The following is a 20,136-nucleotide window of genomic DNA, read 5'->3' on the forward strand; positions in this document are numbered from 1 at the left end:
AAGCAAGAAGTTTTTGTGGGTGATATTTTTTCTTGTCTTTTTATCTTTTAAGTGTAAAGTGAAGCACAGTGGCAAAAATAACCCAAACTATATCTACACTATGATGGCTCTACATTAGCTGTTACCACACAGGAAAAAGATCTAGGAGTCATTGTGAACAATTCACTAAAAATATCATCTCAGTGTTCAACAGCCATCAAAATGACAAACAGGAATCATTGATAAAGTAATTGTAAACAAAATAGAAAGTATTACTATGCCCCTTTATAAATCCATGGCATGTCCACACCTAGTGTGCCCAGTTCTGGTCCCCATGTCTCAAAATGGATATTGAAGAACTAGACAGACAAGAGTAACAAGGATGATTAGTGATACGGAGGGGCTTTCATATGAGGCAAGACTAAAGAGGCTAGGCCTATTCAGTTTAGAAAATGGTGCTCAAGGGCAGACATGATAAGAGATTATATAATACTAAATGGGATTTATTATTTACTATCTCTCACAATACAAGAACTAGGGGTCATAAAATGAAACTAGTAGGTAGTAAATTCAAAACTAACAAAAGGAAGTTTTTTCACACGGTATGTACTGTAATTAAAATGTGGAACTCATTGCTACAAGATGTTCTGAAGGTGACAGTTTAGCCAGATTCTAAAATTCTTGAAGGAAATGTACATCTGTAGCTATTGAGCATGGGAATTAGGGGGAAAGCCTCTGAATCAGAACTTCCTAGGTTTGAAATGCTGGAGGCTTTAAGTGGGAGAGGAACAATGGAAAAAACCCCAGTGGTCATACTCAGTTCACTTGCCCTTCCAGCATCTACTCTCCGCCATTGTGTGACAGAATACTGGGGTCTGTCCTAGTACATGGCAGTTCTTATGTTCATATGTATATTGGACCATTGCATGGTTAGGGCATGCAGATTTAGACAAGCTTTTGGGTATTACAATACCCTTCCTCGAGACCCAAGACCTGAGGAAGGGTACTGTGATACCCAAAAGCTTGTCTAAATCTACCCCAACCATACAGCTGGTTGAATAAAAGATATCACGCACAAAAACTCCTAACCCTCTTTTAATTAACTTTTCTCTTAGTCCTGTGGGGGTTTATTATAATGAAGTTGTATTTACAAGAGGAGAAAGAGGTCTTTCTGACCCCTATTGGTAGTTAAAGTATGGCTCTAACAGTTGCTAGCTATTGCTTCTATACTCTGGAGAAGAAATCAAAGTTTAAAAGCCCCAGGGACCAGAAGAAATTAAGTATAATGCTATCTGAAAGTGACTCTATGTCTCTAAAATAGTGGCAAGGTGATGCAGTGGATCTTATACAATATTTGAATTTAGCTATCAAAATTATGGGTACCCTCTTTCCTCTGTTTCACTTCATTTTGAAAGCTGTAGCTGTGGGCTACCAGGGTATTTTCTTGTCCAAGATGACCTTGTTTTCAACCACAAAATCTAAGATTTTAGGATCACAAACAATAAAAGGGTGCAGCTGTTCCTTCTGTCAGCTTCTGACTCAACCGTAATACTAGTATAATTTTATAGGGACAGAGTATTTCTTCCTCTGCACTTAGTGTTCTCAGTGAGTTTACAATAAAAAATGCACAATTGTCATTAACATTCATTTGAAGCAAATGAAAAGCTTGGATGGTCTACACTGCTTTCATTCTCTTAACTCCAAATGTTTTTCACTGCATTGAACACTAGTTTCATGAGACTGTTTGTCCTTGGTAAATACAGAAGTTCTACCCAGAACTGAGGAAACATTATGTGTATAAAAAATAAGTATTTTGACTAATAATATAAAAAGCAAGGGCATTTGAATGAAATGTCTGGGACCCTCAGAAAAAACAGGACACAAGACTAGCTTGTCCTCACCATGAAAATAACTGCGCAGATCCTTCCAAATCTTCAGGCCTCTCTCACTTTGGACTTTCTGCTTTATTCAGTTATCAGGTCTTTGCTGTTTGCTCCAACTCCAATATGAGGGAATCTCTGGGTACCAGTGCCTAAGACAAGCTGCTGCCTTTCTGTCTTTCAGACATGATGACATGTTTCTTGGTTTGAAATATACAGATTTGGCTTCAGCCATACTTCATGATACCAGCTTATGAGTCTTGCAATATTTAATTTTCCTTTTATGCCTCAGCTCCTGAACTATCATGGCTTTAAGCTAAAAAGATAGTTTCTAGCCCTCAAGTGCATCCAAAATGTTCGAGAAAAAAAGAATCCAATATTTAAAAAATCCTATGACTTAAAGGTCCTAATGAAGGATTTCTGAATGCTTGCAGCTAGACATATATGTAGGATGCTGAAGGGTTTTGCAGTTCTCCTGTGCTAAAAAAGAAAATTATCAAGGAAAACAGGCAGGCTGTGGGGGTAGCAGGTATATTGTAACTGGCCTATTGTAATGTCTACCAGTGAAAGAGGGCTGGTAAGTTAACTCTCAGGTTCATCCCATGTACGGAGAGGCAGTCTGTGTGCTTATGCCGCTACCACACATGTACCATGTGTGCCAAATATGATCTTTGTCCACAGTTCTTCTCCTGTTGGTTGAGTTCCCCTACTGGTGTCTCAGTACAGAAAGGAAACTTTTGCCCATACTAATCTGGAAGTAGTTGCACTGGGGCTGCCAGCGTTGCCAACTCTCAGTAAAAGATCAGGCTAAAAATGGCTGTCAGTAAAGTCTGAAAAAAACAAAAACCAAAACTTTAGTCATCAGTAAAAACACTAAGCAGCTGAAGCTTGATTAAATCTCTGACAGGCACTGCACAGCAGCACCACCTGGTGTCTAAGTGGGCGTGCAGCACGCTGCAAGGAGCATTCTCTCTGCTATGTACTGCTATTTATCCCAGGCTGCTTGTAATACCGCTAGGATGCAAGTAGGCTTCTTTGGAGATCTGGAGGAGTGGGGCCAGCAGGAATAAGGCTGGTGGGAGGCAGCATAGTGCAGTGGGTGGAATCAGGGTGTGGGGGTGAGTAAGGGGTCCTTAGCTAGGGTTGGGGGGGTTGTGGTGTAAAACCATTGCTGCAAAAATTTTTTACTAAAAACTTTTTACTGACAACTAATTTGTTTTACTAGGGTTGAAGTTAAACTCCTAAATTTCAACTCATCCCTTCTAGCTAGGGTCTGGCAATAGGGCAGAGCCTGGAAGAAGAGTTACATTTATATTATGTCAAACATATATCAACAAAAACATGTGTCAGTAAAAAAGGTTGACTGTCAATAAAAAGCTTGCAGATTGTCAGTAAAAAAATGTCTTAGGTTGGCAACTCTAGGTGTAAACAAGGTTAATACCATGTACATAGCCCCCCAGAACCTTCTACAGAAAGTCTAGGTCACTTTTATTCCTCCAAACCCTAGGGAGACCTGTTTCTTTAAAAAAGCCCTGAGCCAAGTGAACCTCCAATCATACTTTGGAACTGTTTGTATGTATATACTAGATTTTCAGTAGCACACATATTCTATCCTTTCAGAATGTCAGAACCTTTGTACCTTTGCTCTCCTTAAGTAAGTGCCATCTATGCTCTGTAGCCTGTTCTCTCAACACCCAGTAACTTCTTCTGTCTATAAATATGACTATTGCTTCCACTTGAAGCCTCAGGGGTCTTTGGCACCCAACAGCTTCATCCATTAATGCTCTTCCACTTTTTTCATCTGGATCTGGCATTACTGTGTATGTTAACAATATACATTGTCCACTCCTATCAGTACCTTTTCTACCTTTCCTTCTGTATACTCTTGCTCTGGTACTAGTTTCATCTGAACTGTATTATTAGTCCCTCAACCCCTTTTTATTTCTTTTCAGCATTATGACACTGTGGTCCTATGGCTCTCCACCTTATTCAGGAAGGTGTAGGCAGTTTCTGGTTGCTCAGTCGCAGAAGTTTTTGGGTGTATAGGAGATGGTTACATTGTAGAAGTACCCATAGGAAGGGCAAACTACCCATACAGCCTGATGTAAACACCGAGGGCTCAGAAGGGATCAGATATAAATGCTGAGGGCTCAGAAGTTTTGCATGGTACCAAGGCATAACATTTACTGTCTCTTCTAACGTCTTTGTCATGTCTCCAGTCCAACCTTTCTATATGGTCTGCTCCCAATATTCTGCGCAGGCCACTGCTTCAGATGTTGATGTTGCCTAATCTTGTGGGGTGCACAGTGTTGCTACAGGGCATCTCAGAAGATGATCCATGGTTTGCTTCTCCTGACAAACATGTTGGTCAGTTGTGTAGAGGCCCCATGATTTAATGAGAAGGTTGCATCTGCTGAGACCTACTTTCAATTTGTTCGGGCTCCACCATGTATGCCATTTGTAATTGGAGCCGGATGCTAACTCCTCACTGAAGTTAATTCCTCTCCAGCTCTATACAACAGCTTTGTTGTCTAGTTTTTCCTATTCTTTTACCCAGAGTGTAGTTTTGGTTGATTCCAGTGATGTGGTCAATGGTATGGGAGAGGACAAAAAGCCGTTTCTTGATAAGAGATGATGGTATGCTGGTTGATGTCTATATAGCAGGTGGCAGTCATGTGACTCTTGTCTCTGCTGGTCAATGTTGCCTGCTACTTTCCTCCTGATGTAAGGGAGCACTATGCCAGATAGTGTGTATAAGCAGGGAACACAGGTGGGTTTTAGGTAGCCTGTTATAATTCTGCATGTATCATTTAGGGTGCTGTCAATATGTTTACTGTGACTTGAGCAGAGCATCTTCAGGTGGCACAGGCATATTCATGCACAGAAAAACAAAGTGCTAAAGCAGTAGTATGTAGTGTAGGGTGGATGGATGTGTTCCCCACCTGCAATTTGCAAGTTTACCCAGAATGTTGTTTTGTGTATTGACCTAACACTCACCATAAACAATATTACAGTACTGTATATGCTTGCTGAAACCATGATACAGTTCTCAAATGTACTGTTCAGTTCCATCAGACCATTCTATCAGACTCAATTCTCCTTAAAGAAACAAAAGCCCAGAGATGCTGAGTTAACAGAAAAAAAGTCCTCTGCATTGGCTGAATTGCTAAGGAAGTTGGAGGCATCAATTCTAGGCCCTCTTCAGCCTGAAGGGGCTCAAACCTGCCTCTCTCTTTTCCCAGGAGAGTGCATAGTGCTCCTGTTGAAGCTTGTACCACTGTGGATTAAAGAATCCAAGCCAGTGAGAGGAAGCCTGACTCTGAAGCCTCATCGTTATGGACCTACCCCGGGAAGAGGGAGACCTGAGTTCTGAATTTTGTCTGCACTGTATCCAATGTAAAAAGGATTATGTAAAATGAATAAACAGCCTTTGGAACAAGGACTCAAAAGTTCCTCCTCCCTGGTGGTTGCCCTACCAACTAGTCTCTAGTGTCATACTCTCTTATCCGGTCCAGTAAATCAGGCTAAGTGCCTGACCCAGGACTGGAATGAGGCACAATTGCCCATTTCAGACTAACAGCACAGAATCCTTCTCTGAGTATAGTTACCTACATCCTATCTTTTGAAGAGCTGAGAGAAGCTGAGATGATGGTAGAGCTACCACTTGCCTTTTCTACATAGTGGCACACCTTCAGCAGAAAGGTGAAGACTGCCCCCACCCAACATAGATGAGATCTCTCAGAAACTTGATTTAAAATCCCTCATGCTGAGAAGGGCCCAGAACCTAGATTTGTCACCTCCCAAGCAAGAGATCTAAACCTCTAGGGAATTATATAAAAGGTAAGTGGTAGTCATATATAATTTATAAATTATAGAAAAGTGTTAGCCCTATTGTCACCTGAGCACTGCTTAGCTCCTCAAAGATAGGATGTAGGTACCTATCCTTAGAAGAGTATTCTGCACTGTAGAGCCTGAATAGGCAGAGGTACCTCCTTGCAGCCCTAGGTCAGGCACCGAACCCAGAGAAACGGGCAGGATTTCAGACACACCTCAGTCTTTAGTATTACTACCAATTAGCTTTGGGTGACTACCTACTCAGCATGCCTAGCTACAGTATTTTGGATCCCAAATTGATGTAGCTAATGCTCCCATGCACTGTTCCTAGCACTGGGTTCTGGATTCTACTTTGGGGACCAAGCATCTAAAAGGTAGTCCCAGCAGCTTTGCCCTTTGCCTTTACAGTCTCCTTTCCTATAAAATTGAAATAATGCTTACTTGTTGTCTCAGGGAGACACATGAATTAGTATACACCGTGCTTTAAACATGTAAGATACAATGTAAAGGCTAACTATTGTTATTATTAATAAAAGGCATATTTGTATCTTTCACAGTTTTATTTGCCTGTTTGCTAATTCTCACAGACAGTGTTTAGATGGTACAGGCCAAATGCTCGTGTGACTTGCATACCACAGAGCAAAGAAAAGCAAACAACTTACTATAAATCCAGTCTCAAAAACTTAAATGCCAGCCAAAAACTCCTACTGGGTAGCTGGCATACTCTACCTATATAAGGCCCTTTCTAGTCCTAACTTTTCATGATAGGATACTAAATTACAGCTCTATGAAGCTCTATGAAGGCAGATAGGTGACGATTTCTTCCATCATGTGTCCCCCAGTGCTATTTCAAGAGACTCTGAGGCAGCCGCTACACTGCCTCTCCTAAACAAATTAAGTTTAGCTTTCTCACACATTTACTCTTGTGGGAAAGGATATCTAGCTGGAAGCTGACACCTTTCTGTACCAATTCTATTTGTGCACTTGCATCTGCTCTAGAAACTCTGACATTATGTAGCATTATTCAGTGCTGTTTTACTAACAGCAGAGAGAAGGACTCTTTATCAGAGTGTATGTGTAGATAGTAATTGTGTCATTTATTTTAATTGTAGGAACTCTCTGAAATAGAAAAGGTGGCCAGTATATTTAATGTTTTCAATTGCCTGGTGTCTACAGGTGTTTCCTGTAAATCTATTAGGAAGAGTAGGAGCTTGTCATTGCACATTTTGTTTTGGTTGCAATCTGCCCTCAGGGTTTTTGAAACTCCATACCCAGTTTGCTGCTGGTAGGCACAGCATTAGTAAGGGCAATTGAGTTGCACTGACCATGTGGCACCATTGGTTAAACTGAGTCAGCTGAAAAGAATGTGCCATATTTGGTGGCAACCATCAACCAACTGAGCCAAGTTTTGCTTATAGGAAGTCTACTAGAAACACTGAGGTGTGAGAGCTACTGGCAGCCTCCTCTGTGCTCCCCGGAGGTCATTTTGAGGAAAGCATCAGGCAGCTTTGAGTAAATGCCTCCGTTCAGAGAAATATAAAAGGATAGCAGTGTTTCACGTCTCACAAGGGACCTACTGGGCTATTTCTCATAGCCCTTGTACAGGGTGACATTGTCTGTCACAATACCAGACTAGCCATCATATGTAAAGCAAACAATCAACCCAATTTTTCAGAATTTTGGAGCTGTGTCCTGGTGGCATTAAGAATCTCAGAAATGCAAGTTCTGTACCAAAATTGGAAAACTGGTCTAAATCAGCCAATGTGTTGTATCACCAGGTGCATGTGGCACCTGGTGAAAGGCAGGGTTAATTAGCTCGGACACAGCACTCTGTGAATACATTTGGCTATGCAACTTCCATTTTGGAAGGCTGTTACAGGTAACCTCCAGAACCAGAAGTAGGACAGCTGCATTCGTGCTCCTAGGTTGATCAGCTCTGCCACTCAGGAGAGCTAGGTTAGCCTGCCTGCAGTGCTGCATTAAGGCAGCTACCTTAACAGGAATTGGAAATGGTGTATCCTATGTCAGATTCTGGAGGTCTGTAGTGAGTCTTGGATCTTTAGAGTATCCAGGACCACATCCCATATTGGTACCAAGAAGTGGGGAACAGTTTTATCCATATATACAACAAAAAACAAGCAGGACCTTTCTCTACTTTTATTAGAAAAGAGTACAAAACTCTTTCCTACCTAACTTCCATTAACTAAAATTAGAAATGGTAGCCAACTCAGAGCAGCAGTCCCTTTTTTGACAAGTGTTTGCTCGTTATTAATGTTCCTCTAGTTCCTTTGTAGATGTTCTCTGCCAAGACATTTTGAATGCTGGTTCTTTAAACTAGCAGCTGTAATTGTAGTAAGTGGTTATTATGTTTTCTCTCTGTCACTGATGCAGAGGTAGAATATCCTCACACTAAACTTTGTCTGACCTTTGGCTGTAAGCTCCAAGATGGTAGCTGTTCTGGGGAGCTTCCAGGAAAAACCATGACTGGTCCCTTTAAGGAATCTGAAGTTTTTTTTAACAAGGAAACTAACTCAGAGTACATTTAAACACTGAAGTGTTTGGGGCACATGTGTATCTCAAATAGTTTTAAGCAAAATTGATTTCTCCTTTTAAAAACAATTATTTCTCTGAAGTCTTCAATGAGGCATGGTGGCAAAGCAATTGAGGCACTTCGCTATGGTCCCAGGGCTTAGTGCTACTCTGGACTCATGCTAAAGGTTGTCTCCAAGTGTCCCAGTTGTAAATGAGCTGGTGAACCAAGGTGACCAAATCCAGTGCTAGTCACTTTGTGTGCTGTTGACTAGAAACCAATGTGCCTTTACCAGGCTAATCTCATGGGCCATTTGGCTTATGTCAACCTTTGACTTTTGACTGAAATCTTCCAAGTTCCCTTTGATATGCTCCTTGGTGAGCTTACCCTCACCCTCCCCCTTTAAAACCTGCAACCCTATATATTGCCGAAAAGCTTTTCAAATGAATTCAGGTCTGTGCTGAAAAGTGCTAAACTGGATGCTTCTATTCAAATTATCCAGAGTAAAATAATGTTTATCTTTCCTGCTGCCATTTTTTTCAGAATTAACCCTAAATATTTCTCATCTCCCAGCATCAGCTACTCAGTTGCAGGACTGGCACTGGGGGATAAGAATCTCCCAGCCCCCACTCACCAATCGCCATCAGGAAGCAGGGTCTGGGAGCTCCATGCTGCCAGGGTCGGGGGACATTGTCCCCACCCTAGCAGCAGGAAGCTCCCAGGGGCAGGGAGCAATCTCCCACCTTCTGCTGCCCGGCTGACCAGGAGCATGTTTGCTCCTGGTCAGCCATCTACACGTGCCATAGTGCACAATTAGTAATCAAGAGTAAATTTGCTACTTGTATTTACAGGTAGCAAATTCACTCATGATTAGAGCAAATTACTGCGCAGTAAGTGTCTGCACATGTAGACAGTGATGCTTACTGTGTAGTAATTAGCTCTAATCTTGAGTAAAGCCTCTTGTGTAGACGTGCTCTTGAAACTATTCTTGTAGCAAGGCTACTTGCAGAGTTTAAAAAATGGGACTGCAATAGCTTACATTGAGATAGGCTAGCAACTTACGCTGCAGAAAACATTGAAAACCCTCAGAATGCTGGAGACCCTGAACATTTGCCTTAAATGCAGAGACATTGTAATACACATTTTTAGTCATCAGTCTTCTCTGATGCCGCTCCTCGTAACTGCTATTTTAATTGAAGGCAGGTTAGATACACACCTTTATAAACTATCTAAGCAAGATATATGGAGAGAAAGCACAAGCTTTTGTGAACCCAAGTTCACTTGTGTAACCCTTTTGCTGAGCACCTGTCAGCAGCAACAAGGGCCAGGTTCAATTTCGGGGATACTAAATATATTTTACCTTGGCTCAAGCCCCCACCCAGTCTACTGGGAGACACTAAAACCAACCACCCTTCCCTCACAAGCAGTATGAACACAAACCCTGATGTATTACAGAGACAAACACCTGCACACAGCATACAGTTAAGCAAAACAAATGAAAAAAAATAAACGCTGTCCTGGTTCAAAGTTTACTCTGTATCACCCGTACCCCTACTGGGGTGCCTTCAACTCCAGGCTTGGCAGTCCAAGAGTGGGGGAGTCTCGACCCAAAAGAGGTTAGTCCCTGGGGATTTGGGTGCGTCATCTCCCTCACCATCACAGTCTGCTGGGGGTGCTGGTTTCCTCTGTGTTGCAAAGGGCCCTTTGGTGAGTTGATATAGCTCCACCAAGCTGCTGGGGAGTGCCAATCTCTGCTCTTGCCCTGGATCCCCACTGATGTGACTCCATTAAGGTGCTGCAGTGCCGATCTCAGCTCCTGCCTGTCTATTTGTGTTAACCAAATACCATGGGCCCCACTCAACCAACTAGTGGCCCCTATAGTGTGGGGCTAAAGAATGAATAACACAACAAAAAGCTTCAGACAACTAAAGCAAAAACAGGGTGGAAGTGTTGTGTGGGTCAAAGGGTCAAAACATGAAAAGAAGTGCACCTGGGGGGACACCGAGCAGAGCCCCCTGGGCCACACCCACTGGTCCTCACATCCAAGGAGCCAGTGGATGCCGCCCACTGGTGCTCTGCCTGGAAACTTGCACAGACAAGGGAGAGGAAAGCGGCCCCACAGTCTCCAGGCACCTTCCTGGCCAGAGCCTCCTTCTTGGTCAAGTATAGGGCCAGGAGGAGGTTGACCAGGAGGTCCCAGGACTTGGTAGGGCCGTGGATGGGGTGACCAAAAACAAAAAGGAAGAGGGTGAAATTCAACCAGAACCTCAGGAGGAGGTTCTGGAGGTGGAGGGGCTGCAGCCTGGTACACTCAAGGGTCATGTGCACCAGCGTCTCCCTCTGCCTGCAGAATGGGCGAGAGACCAGGGTGTCTGTGAAACTCGCCCCATACACGCCCGTAGCAACGGCTCCATGGAGGAGCCACCAGCTGAGGTCCCTAGTGGCTCGTGGGATGAGGGTGGAGCACAGACTCAGCCACAGGGGTGCCCCAGCCACACTCTTGCCGAGCAGGTCCCACCACTTGGTGTCTGGGCGGGACACGAGGGCCTCAGCTTCTGCCTGAGTGGCTGTGGGGGTGAGCTACCAGCTCCTGCCCTGGACTCCCAATCCAAACCCCACATGGCTACCGGACTTGAAAAAACCCTGGCTCTCTCTACCACCTGGCCTTAGGCTCCAGAAAGCATTCCAGCATTCCCCATCCCCTCTCCAGGGGACTCAGGGGGAAAAAAATAAAGAGCCCCCCCAGCCCAGGTGGCCTCAGCCTTAAATAACTTTTCTGACCTCATCCAGGACCCCAGCCAAAAAGCAGCCTCATTGGAACACTGCTAATGCAGACCAATGAATTCAAAGGGAGTCAGCACTTACGGATTTGGCCAGAGTCACTAAACTGGTTTTATAGGTCCTGTTGAGGAATTTTACGGCAGTGGTCTGGATGGGATGGGAGATCTCCTCTCCACTCCTAGAGGAGGCACAGCATACAACAATCACACAGAAAACATGATCATGCTTTACATCCAAACAGGATACACAGTAACAGGCAACACATTTATAGCAAAAAATGACTTGTACATTTGGGGTGCGCTACACTTGAAATCAGGATTGAAGAAGCCTGGTGGAGAGTACTGGTTTCTAGCAACAATTCCTAGCTTCTTAGGGCAGTATTCATAATCTAGGAGTTCCTGTGCTTTTGCCAGCTTCAGTTCCTCTTATTTCATGCATTATTATTTGTATTTAATGACAGTGTTCCCTCTAAGCTGTTCGGTGTGCACGGCCGCACAGATGTGCCTGGCAGCGTGCTTGAGTGTGCCTGCGCAACCGTGCATGCCACACAGCTTAGAAGGAACACTGGTTAATAAAAGCTTCCTTGTCAGGGGGAGATCAGAAGCCACAGAGGCAATAGCTGGAAGATTCCACAGGAAGAGGTATGTGCTCTGGAAATCAGAGAGGTCTTGAACTTGCCTTCCAGGCCATTGTACTGGGTGAAGAGACCCATTCACATGACTTTGATAGCCTGTAGGGTTACAGATTCTACTGTGAGAACCCCTGTTGTTTGCTGCATGTTTGGAGTTCTTTGGCTTCCTAGCATAACATAAAGGTTTCCCCTGAGCTCAGCTTGGAAGTGCAACTCTGTTACATATGTTGACCACCTTCCCAGATCTTGGGAACCCTTCATACTCATTGTCTACTGACTCTGATTAAAGAAAGGCTTAAGAATGGACATGTAATGCTCCTGGTTGGTCATTTGTTGTCCCACAGTTCTGGTTTTCCTGGCCAGTTCTGGTTCTCTTTCTCAATAACTCAGACTGGAACCCTGCTCCATGTACCTTCAAAATGCCAGGCACTGCATACAGTGAACAGAAACTCAGCAAAACGTGCTAGAAACCTTATCACATCTCTCCCTGTGCCATGGGATTCCCTCACAGCCAGATTGTATGTGCTGACACCAGCCTGAAATTCTTTTCTTTCTGAGCCTCCAGCTCTTTCTAAGAAACAAGAAATCAATGGAAGCTAGGGACAGCCCCAAGGAGGGCTATATAGCTACGGCCCACACTTGTAGGGATCAGATTAAAAAAGCTAAGGCAGTGTCTGAACTAAAATTAGCGATGGGAATCAAGGACAACAAGAAGTCCTTCTTTAGGTATGTAGGGAATGGGAGGAAAATGAATGGGAGCGTGGGGCCATTGCTCAACAACTCAGGACAGCTAGTCACCAGCACTGAGGAGAAAACTGAACTCCTGAATGACTACTTTGCTTCAGGCTTCCACCGGGCCGAGGGGAAAATCAACCAGCTAGGGTACAGAATAAGCAGGGTTCAAATGACCACCTTCCTACCATTGCCATAGAACTGGTGTCCCGCAAGAGTCAGTGCTTGGTCCAGTGCTATTCAACATCTTCATCAACGATTTGGATGCGGGGATGAAGAGTTCACTGGCAAAGTTCACGGATGACACCAAGTTATGGGGAAGCATGGTCACACTTGAAGGTAGGCTGCAGGAGGACAAAGACAGGCTCACAAGTTGAGGGGACCAGAAACAAGTGAAGTTCAACATCAAGAAATGTAAAGCGCTTCAGCTGGCAACGAACAATCCCTTGCACACCTACAAGCTTGGCAACGCCAACCTGACAAGCACTACAAACAAAGGGACCTGAGGGTAATAATTGACCACAGTATGAACATGAGCCAGCAGTGCAATGCTGTAGCCAGCAGGGCTAACAGTACCTTGGTATGCATCTATCGATGCATCTCCAGCAAAACCAAATAAGTGATTCTCCCACTCTACTCGGCATTGGTGAGACTGCAGCTGGAGTACTGCATCCAGTTCTGGGCACTGCACTTTGACAAAGATGTGGTAAAACTTGAGAGAGTCTAGAGAAGGGCTACCCGTCTGATCAGAGACTTGCGTGGCAAGCCATATGAAGAAAGGCTGAGAGATCTGGAACTCTTCAGCCTGAAAAAGAGAAGGCTGAGAGGGGAATTGGTAGCAGCTTACCGCTACATCAGAGGTGTACATCAAGGGCTCAGTGAACAACTGTTCACCAGGGCACCCTTGGGGAAAACTAGGAGTAATGGCCTCAAACTTCTGGAAGACCATTTCAGGCTCAACATTAGGAAAAATTCACAACTATGGTGTCCAGATTGTGGAATAAGCTCCCTGCAGAGGTAGTGCAGTCACCTACCCTGGAAGTCTTCAAGAGGAGACTGGACAGTCACCTTGCTGGGGTCACCTGACCCCAGTTGTCTTTCCTGCCTAGTGCAGTGGGCTGGACCCAATGATCTTCCAAGGTCCCTTCCAGCCTCGCAATCTATTAATCTTTCCTTCCCCGTTCTAATATTTGTACCTTAAGTAGAAGTCATCCTTTTTTTCCTCAGCCAAGTTTTCTTTTATATTTCATACCTGCTTTCTGACAGTGAGGACTTAGGAAAGCCATAGAGGCATGTAATTTCTCCTCTTCCCAATCATCTGATGCCCCATGTCCAAGAAAGAGGATAGGAAATTCCTGGAGTCTGGGATCTTTATGTCCTGCTGAATTCTGATCCGTTACATGGATCAAATGCCTTCAGCTCCTGACTGAAGCTTTGTTAAAAAAAAAAAAGAAAGAAAAAAAAGAACCTTGAGCTGGAGTAGAACCCAGACTTCAGTTATACCTTAAACACTGGAAAAGGGAAGAGCACTGAACTGTTCTAGTCCCTACCTCTCCCATGATGGGAGGGATGGGAAAGAGTGTTGGGCAGTCCAGTTCTCACAGTTATCCCAACCTGAAGTGTTGGGGAGGAGCTTGCATTTATTCCAGTCCTACCCTTTCAAAGGTAGGGAATGCAGCTAGCAGAATGAGGTTCTGGTCCCTGCCACATTATATTGATAAATAATAATAGGACACTTACTGTAACAATAGATCAGAGCAATCCCAGCCCAAGCATCTCTCTGAAAGCAGTTCTGTGAATAGGTACATTAACACCACCAAAGCAAGGAGAGGCTTCAGTACAGATAAGAAACCAAAGGGATGAATACAACACACAAACCCCTTCTGCATCAGCATGCTGGAAAGTGCCCAATGCAATGATTTGTGGAGTAGGGTGCAGGGAAGGAAAGAAAGATGCTTGCTCAGGATGCGGAAATGTCAGTGTTGCTAGAAGAGGTTTGTTTATTCAAACCTTAAATCTTTTAGATGTATTGTTTCTAGAACTGGAGCCCAGCATGCTCTTGAGCTCCGATCAGAATAATCATTGTGGGATTTCCTTCTAGGGTTGTAAAGTACAGACCAATATGAGCCTGAGCCCACCCACTTCCTGGGTAACCTCTGCTCCGCTTTTGCTGATACTTTCATAGCTAACGAAGAGAATTAACAATCTTGTGTTGTGCATAGGCTCTGCTGATTCTCAGTCTTTGTCCTGTTTCTTGTGCCATCGTTCAACTACTTTCCTGTCTCCTTGACTCTTGATAATTTTTTTGTTTCACCTTTGTTTTGTGCTCTCCTACTCCTTCCTCTTCTACTTTTCGTTCTTCTTTTATTTTTTTCAGTTCTGGCAGTGCTCTCCTCTCCATATCATTCCAATGCCAGTGCTGTAGCCAACTATAATGCACACCATTTATCAAATGGCTTGGTTGAAAACATAAAACAGTGCCTTTTTCAACTTTCAGTTTCAGGCTAGGAACCTTCTTTTCTAAAGGGATCAGTTCAGAACAACATGGATTTTAACTCAGAGTCAGATGTGACAAAAAATCAAGTAAAATAAAAAGGAGATTCTCTCAAACTTTTTGGTAGTAAAAATGCATTCTCTGGTACAACCTGTAATGTGTCTCTTCTTTAATTACAAACTGCTGATCTTTAATCACCTAGCCAGGGTCGTTTGACCCCAGCATCCTTTCCTGCCTGTGGTAGGAGGTCGGACTTGATGATCTGCTCAGGTCCCTTCCGACCCTACTAACTATGAAACTATGAAACTATGAAAATGACTTGCATTTACAAATCTAGTTTGCCCTGACTAAACAGGTGCCTGCAACAGGAAATTGAAAACAAAAGCTTACCCCATCTGTTTCCTGCTGCCAAACAGAAAAAAATGGCTGATTTGTGTGTATATCCTCCATTACATCTATGCAGGCCAGTTCTGCAATACTGCCAGGCCTAGAAACAAGAGGCTGAGCCCATGGATCCAGCCCAAACCTCATTATATTTTCCTTCTTGAGTAAAAATTAATCTGAAACTGGACAGGGATGGTGTGGGGGATTAGCAATGAGACACAAACAGTCTTTTGTCTCTAGGTCACAGAGTACAGTACACATCCATACCTGCATATATGATAAAACTTTTCTAGGTAGACAAGACCTGAGACCTTCTGTCTTGTCTGGCTGCTTGGACTCTGTAACACCTTCACATGAAAATGTATGTGTGGTAGGTGAGAAACATTAGACTAAAAAGCAAGTCATTTGGAAGTGCTATTTTGCTCAGCCATGAGGAGAGGCCATCTCTGAGGTGTTATGTTTCTCTTGGGCTAAGGACAGAAATTAAACATAAACCAGTATAAGTGATTGGAAAACAGTTCAGATCTTTAACACAACAGAAGTTCCATGCACATAAACTGCTTTCAAAAGAGCTGAAACCAGTTGAAGATAAACCTAGATGGATGTAGTATCAGATATAATTGTTTTACTTTAAGATCAGTTTATTGAACTTCTGTCCCAGATCCCCTCCAGATTCAAGTTAAGTCAGGGTGCATCTACATGTGCCAATTTAAGGCACTTTAGCTCAATATAAGGGGCATTAAGGGCATGTGTTTATACATGCGTGCTCTTAACATGCCTTAAAAATGGTGATTTTAGGCTCTTCGCACCTAAATTTGCAAAAGCAGGTATCAAATTTAGGAATGAATAGCTAAAACACCTTAATGCACATGTAGACATACTAAGGCACATTAACACTGTATATGTGAACTAACAGTCCACACACCGTGTTAATGCACCATAGTGTGTGCATGTGTAGATACGTGCCTAAATCCCCTTAATGTGCATTGGGCAAATGAGCATTAAGTTTAGGCATACATAAAAGCATGTGTAGAAACACTCTCACAGTGTCCCAGAATCCCAGGATACTTTGGACCTTTCCCACAAGCCTTCCTTCACAGCATGGGTGGGCTAGCCTTGGCCCAAGATGTCTGTTTCAGCCAAGCAGAGAGGTGTGCTCTAGCACGTCCCAGCTTCTGGCCTGAGCAACTGCAGGCATGTGGCTGCATTTCTAGAATCAAAGGTGAATGCCAGTTCACTTGCTTGTTGGTTCAATTTCTGCACCTTAGACTAACCTGCAAAGATTGAATCAATTCAGCCTTGAGGTTTTTGACTGTTTGTAATTAGCCTTGGAGTTTCAGTCACTTGGCAAGGATTTGTTACTGGCCTTAAAGGAAACTGCAGTGTCACCTCTGCATGTATCTTGATATTAAGAACCCATTACCTACTTTTATAGGTAGCAATATGTTAATAGGTGCTGTAAGAACCTCCTGAGTACTGAAAAATCAAGGGAATCATCTCTTTCCCTCTGAAGGAAAAATAGGTTGACTAGTTCATAAGGTATGCCTGTACAAGGAGATGATCAAGGGGAAGCTAACTGGGAAAGAGGAGTTTTTCATGTAGTTCTGATTACAGAAAGGCCAGTGCTTGCATCTGTCCCTGGTCAAGGTCTGGGACCTGTGAAAATTCTGCTCCCACATTTGCAAAGTTCCCACCACTGATTGACAGTCAGATTGTTCCAGTGAAGTGTAGATGAGCCTAGTGGTGAAAGGGATGGGGAGAGAGTCCCAGCCACATTTGCCATGCTTTTATGAATTATGGGATAGGAATGCAAAGTCGGAGCACCTTCAGGAGCAAGCATGCCAAAAAACAACAAAAAAAAGCTGAACCTCTGATATGCCAACCCTCTAGAAAGGGTGGTATGCAGAAGTACTGATCTCATCTCATGTACAATAGCACATGTTGTCACAGGCAAAACCATCTGCCTTCTCTCTGCCCTGGCTTTAGGACTCCCCCTCTATTGCAGGGAGAAACTAAGGAGTGGTTATTGCTGGACTGTGAGGATCAAGATTGCTGTAGTTTCATTCTTTGATCTACCAAAGATAGTTTGGTTGTGGACTGGGTACTTGCTATTAATCTGTTGATCTGGTTATTTTTGCCATGTTTGTGTTGAGCCTCTGACCTATGAAGATGTATTTGTGGTAAGAAGAACTTTAAGAGCTACAAACAGAAAGAAGGCCATTTGAGTACTACTTGGATAAGGGAAGCTCCACTGAGCTTTGGTGCTACAAAGTGCTCTGGAAACAATCAAGAAAGAGGTGGAGAGGAAGTCCAGTGAAGCATCGAAAGTACTGTGGGATCTGAGACCCAGAAGGGCTGATGGGAAACTGGTCACAAAAATAATATATTTAAATACAGATGGGGGATGGGGAATGAACAGGTACTAATATAAACAGTTATGGAGTCTAGGCATGTTGTGAGCCAGAAGCAATTAACAGCTGTAGAAGGCTTTGAGATTCTCAGACAAAAGGAGCAAAGTATCATTATCTCAGTAATTGAAAAGACCAGAAGAGTCAAAAAGTTAATTTTGGAGAGAAAGGGGAGGAAATATAAGTCACTGATGTAATGCAGCTGGTATTTCAGTGTTTCTTAAACACTAGATTCTTGATGAAAATTAATTAAATTTTCCCCTCTTCCTCAGGCTATAAACTGGTCCAAGGACAAGGTCTTCTCACATTATCCATTTTCTGCCATAGGCAGAAAGCATACTCATTAAAAAGCATGATCTATTTGGTCATAAAGATGAACACATCTGAAGGAATACAGGGTCAAAGGATTATTGAGCTGTCTCACACTGTGGCCCCCTGACAGAGTTTTGACTGGGATTTGGGTGCTATTGCAGAGCCAACATCAGCTCAATGAGGCTGTGCAGGGAGCCCAACTCAAGCCCCCAAACCACTCTGGGTCTTAGGTTTATTTTCATGGTGTTCTTGTGAACTGAGAACTTCAAAATACATCACAGTACTTCCGTCTCCAGCCACATTCACCTCATTTTGGTTAAATCCATGATCCTCCAAAACAGTGATGACCACCCTGTGACACAAATGCCACATGTGGTGCAGGCCACCTCTGTGTGTGGCACTTGCCAGAGCAGGGAGGGGAAAGGCAGCACAGCAGCAGATTAGGCAGGGAGCACGAGGCAGGGAGAAGAAAGCAGAGCAGCAGATTGGGCAGGGAGCAGAGAGCAGAGATGATTCAGCAGCAGAAGGACTCAGAAAGGGCGTATGGCTAACTTGTGGCATGCCTACCAGAAAGTTTGACTCCTACTGCTCCAAAACAATGTTCAGTAAACAGACAAAGAATATACATAGGAGGAAAATATACACAGGAGAGAAACTGGTGGGGAAAAGAGAGAAGCCTAAAGTGCTTCTTTACTTGTTCTGTGAATAAAACAGAACTCCATCCTCTAGAGTCTAGGGATCTCTAATCACCACTATGTTTACTTTCAAATAAAAGTAATAAAAAAATCCTGGAATGTGTTAATAATCTCTTGAATCCACTAACTGCAAATGGAAAATAAAACTTTTACAACCTGCACAATCTTTTGTGGGTAGCAATCTGCTAACACTGATGCTGTAGTTTAACTCTCACTTCACTGCTCTCCTAAGCTAGGGACAGACATTACATACAAACCAGTTTAAGTGATCAGAAACTGGTTTAAATCTGTAAGAGAACAGATGTTCGGTGCACATAAACCAGTTTTAAAATGGCTGAAATTGGTTTGAGATAAACCTGGTTGAATGTAGTATCAGACTGAACTGATTTGAGTCAAACTGGTTTATGCAATGTCTGTCCCAGGCCCCTTGCTGGTTTAAGTTAAACCAGACTCCCCCAGCATCGCATGCTCTCTGCTCCAGAGCAGAGCTGGCCCTTCTCCTCTGCTCCTTGGCTGGAGCTTGGCACAGACTGCAGGCATCTGCCTGGCTTCCCCTTTCTCTCCACTCCCCTCTCCACTCCCTGCTAAGCAGGGATTCCCCCATCCCCTTATGCAGACACCTCTCAGTATTAGCTAGCAGACCACATGCTGGCTATGGTCCATGCTGTGGCAAACGGGTCAAAAGCAGAATCAACAGGTAGCTGGTAATAGCTTTGTTGTTTTCTTAATGGGGTGATAAACACTGAGTTAGGGGTGATAAACACTGTGTTATCAAATGCCTGCTGGGCTGCTGTGGGGGGGAACCCCTCCCTAATCAGAGCATCCTGCTGGGGCCTGGCCACGCCCCACTCAGCTCAGCACTGTAGAAGGGTAGGGAGGGCTACTCTAGTCCCCGTCCCCCCCTGGCTTCTAGCCTGAGCCACTGCAGGCACGTGCCTGCATTTCTGGGATACCTGTACAGTTACAAACTGATTTAGCCTAGCCAGGTTAGACTAACCTGCAAAGATTGAATCAATTCAGACTCAGGCTTTTTGAATGTCTGACTCTAGCCCTACAGAGTTTCCAAGTGACATCACTCCAAATAAAATAGCCTTAGATGGTCTTTTTGAACATGACTAAAACAAACCTGAGACTAGTAATCACTATCTTTACCTAATCAGTAAAGATAGTGAGTCCTATTAATTAGCCCACAGTTGAAGATTCATGACTACTTTAGAAGGAAAAAGTCTAACTCCATTCCCTCAGAGATGCCAGGAGAAACCAGAGTTGGCTACAAATAGTACAAAATACTGGCTTGAGTACTTCTAAAGTTTCCCAACAAGAGAATACCAATGAAATTCACCTTTATCAGGCTGATAATTGGTCTTAATCATTGCACAGCCTCCAGGCATGTCCCCCAGCTTAGGAAGCATATCTGAAATGAGGAGAATGATCTAGCATACTTTGTGAAGTAGGAATGAGAGAGTGAGCCTGGAC

At 43.6% G+C, this 20,136-nt stretch overlaps 1 protein-coding gene across 1 annotated transcript in view; it reads left to right on the forward strand.

Moving 5' to 3' along the window:
- RCSD1 (RCSD domain containing 1) overlaps positions 1-20,136 on the forward strand; it is a 60,640-nt gene that overhangs the window by 25,777 nt on the left and 14,727 nt on the right. The window lies entirely within an intron of this gene.

This window comes from Gavialis gangeticus, unplaced genomic scaffold (genome assembly GCF_001723915.1).
Source record: "Gavialis gangeticus isolate Ggan-Ray unplaced genomic scaffold, GavGan_comp1, whole genome shotgun sequence".
In the NCBI taxonomy this organism is placed as follows: domain Eukaryota; kingdom Metazoa; phylum Chordata; order Crocodylia; family Gavialidae; genus Gavialis; species Gavialis gangeticus.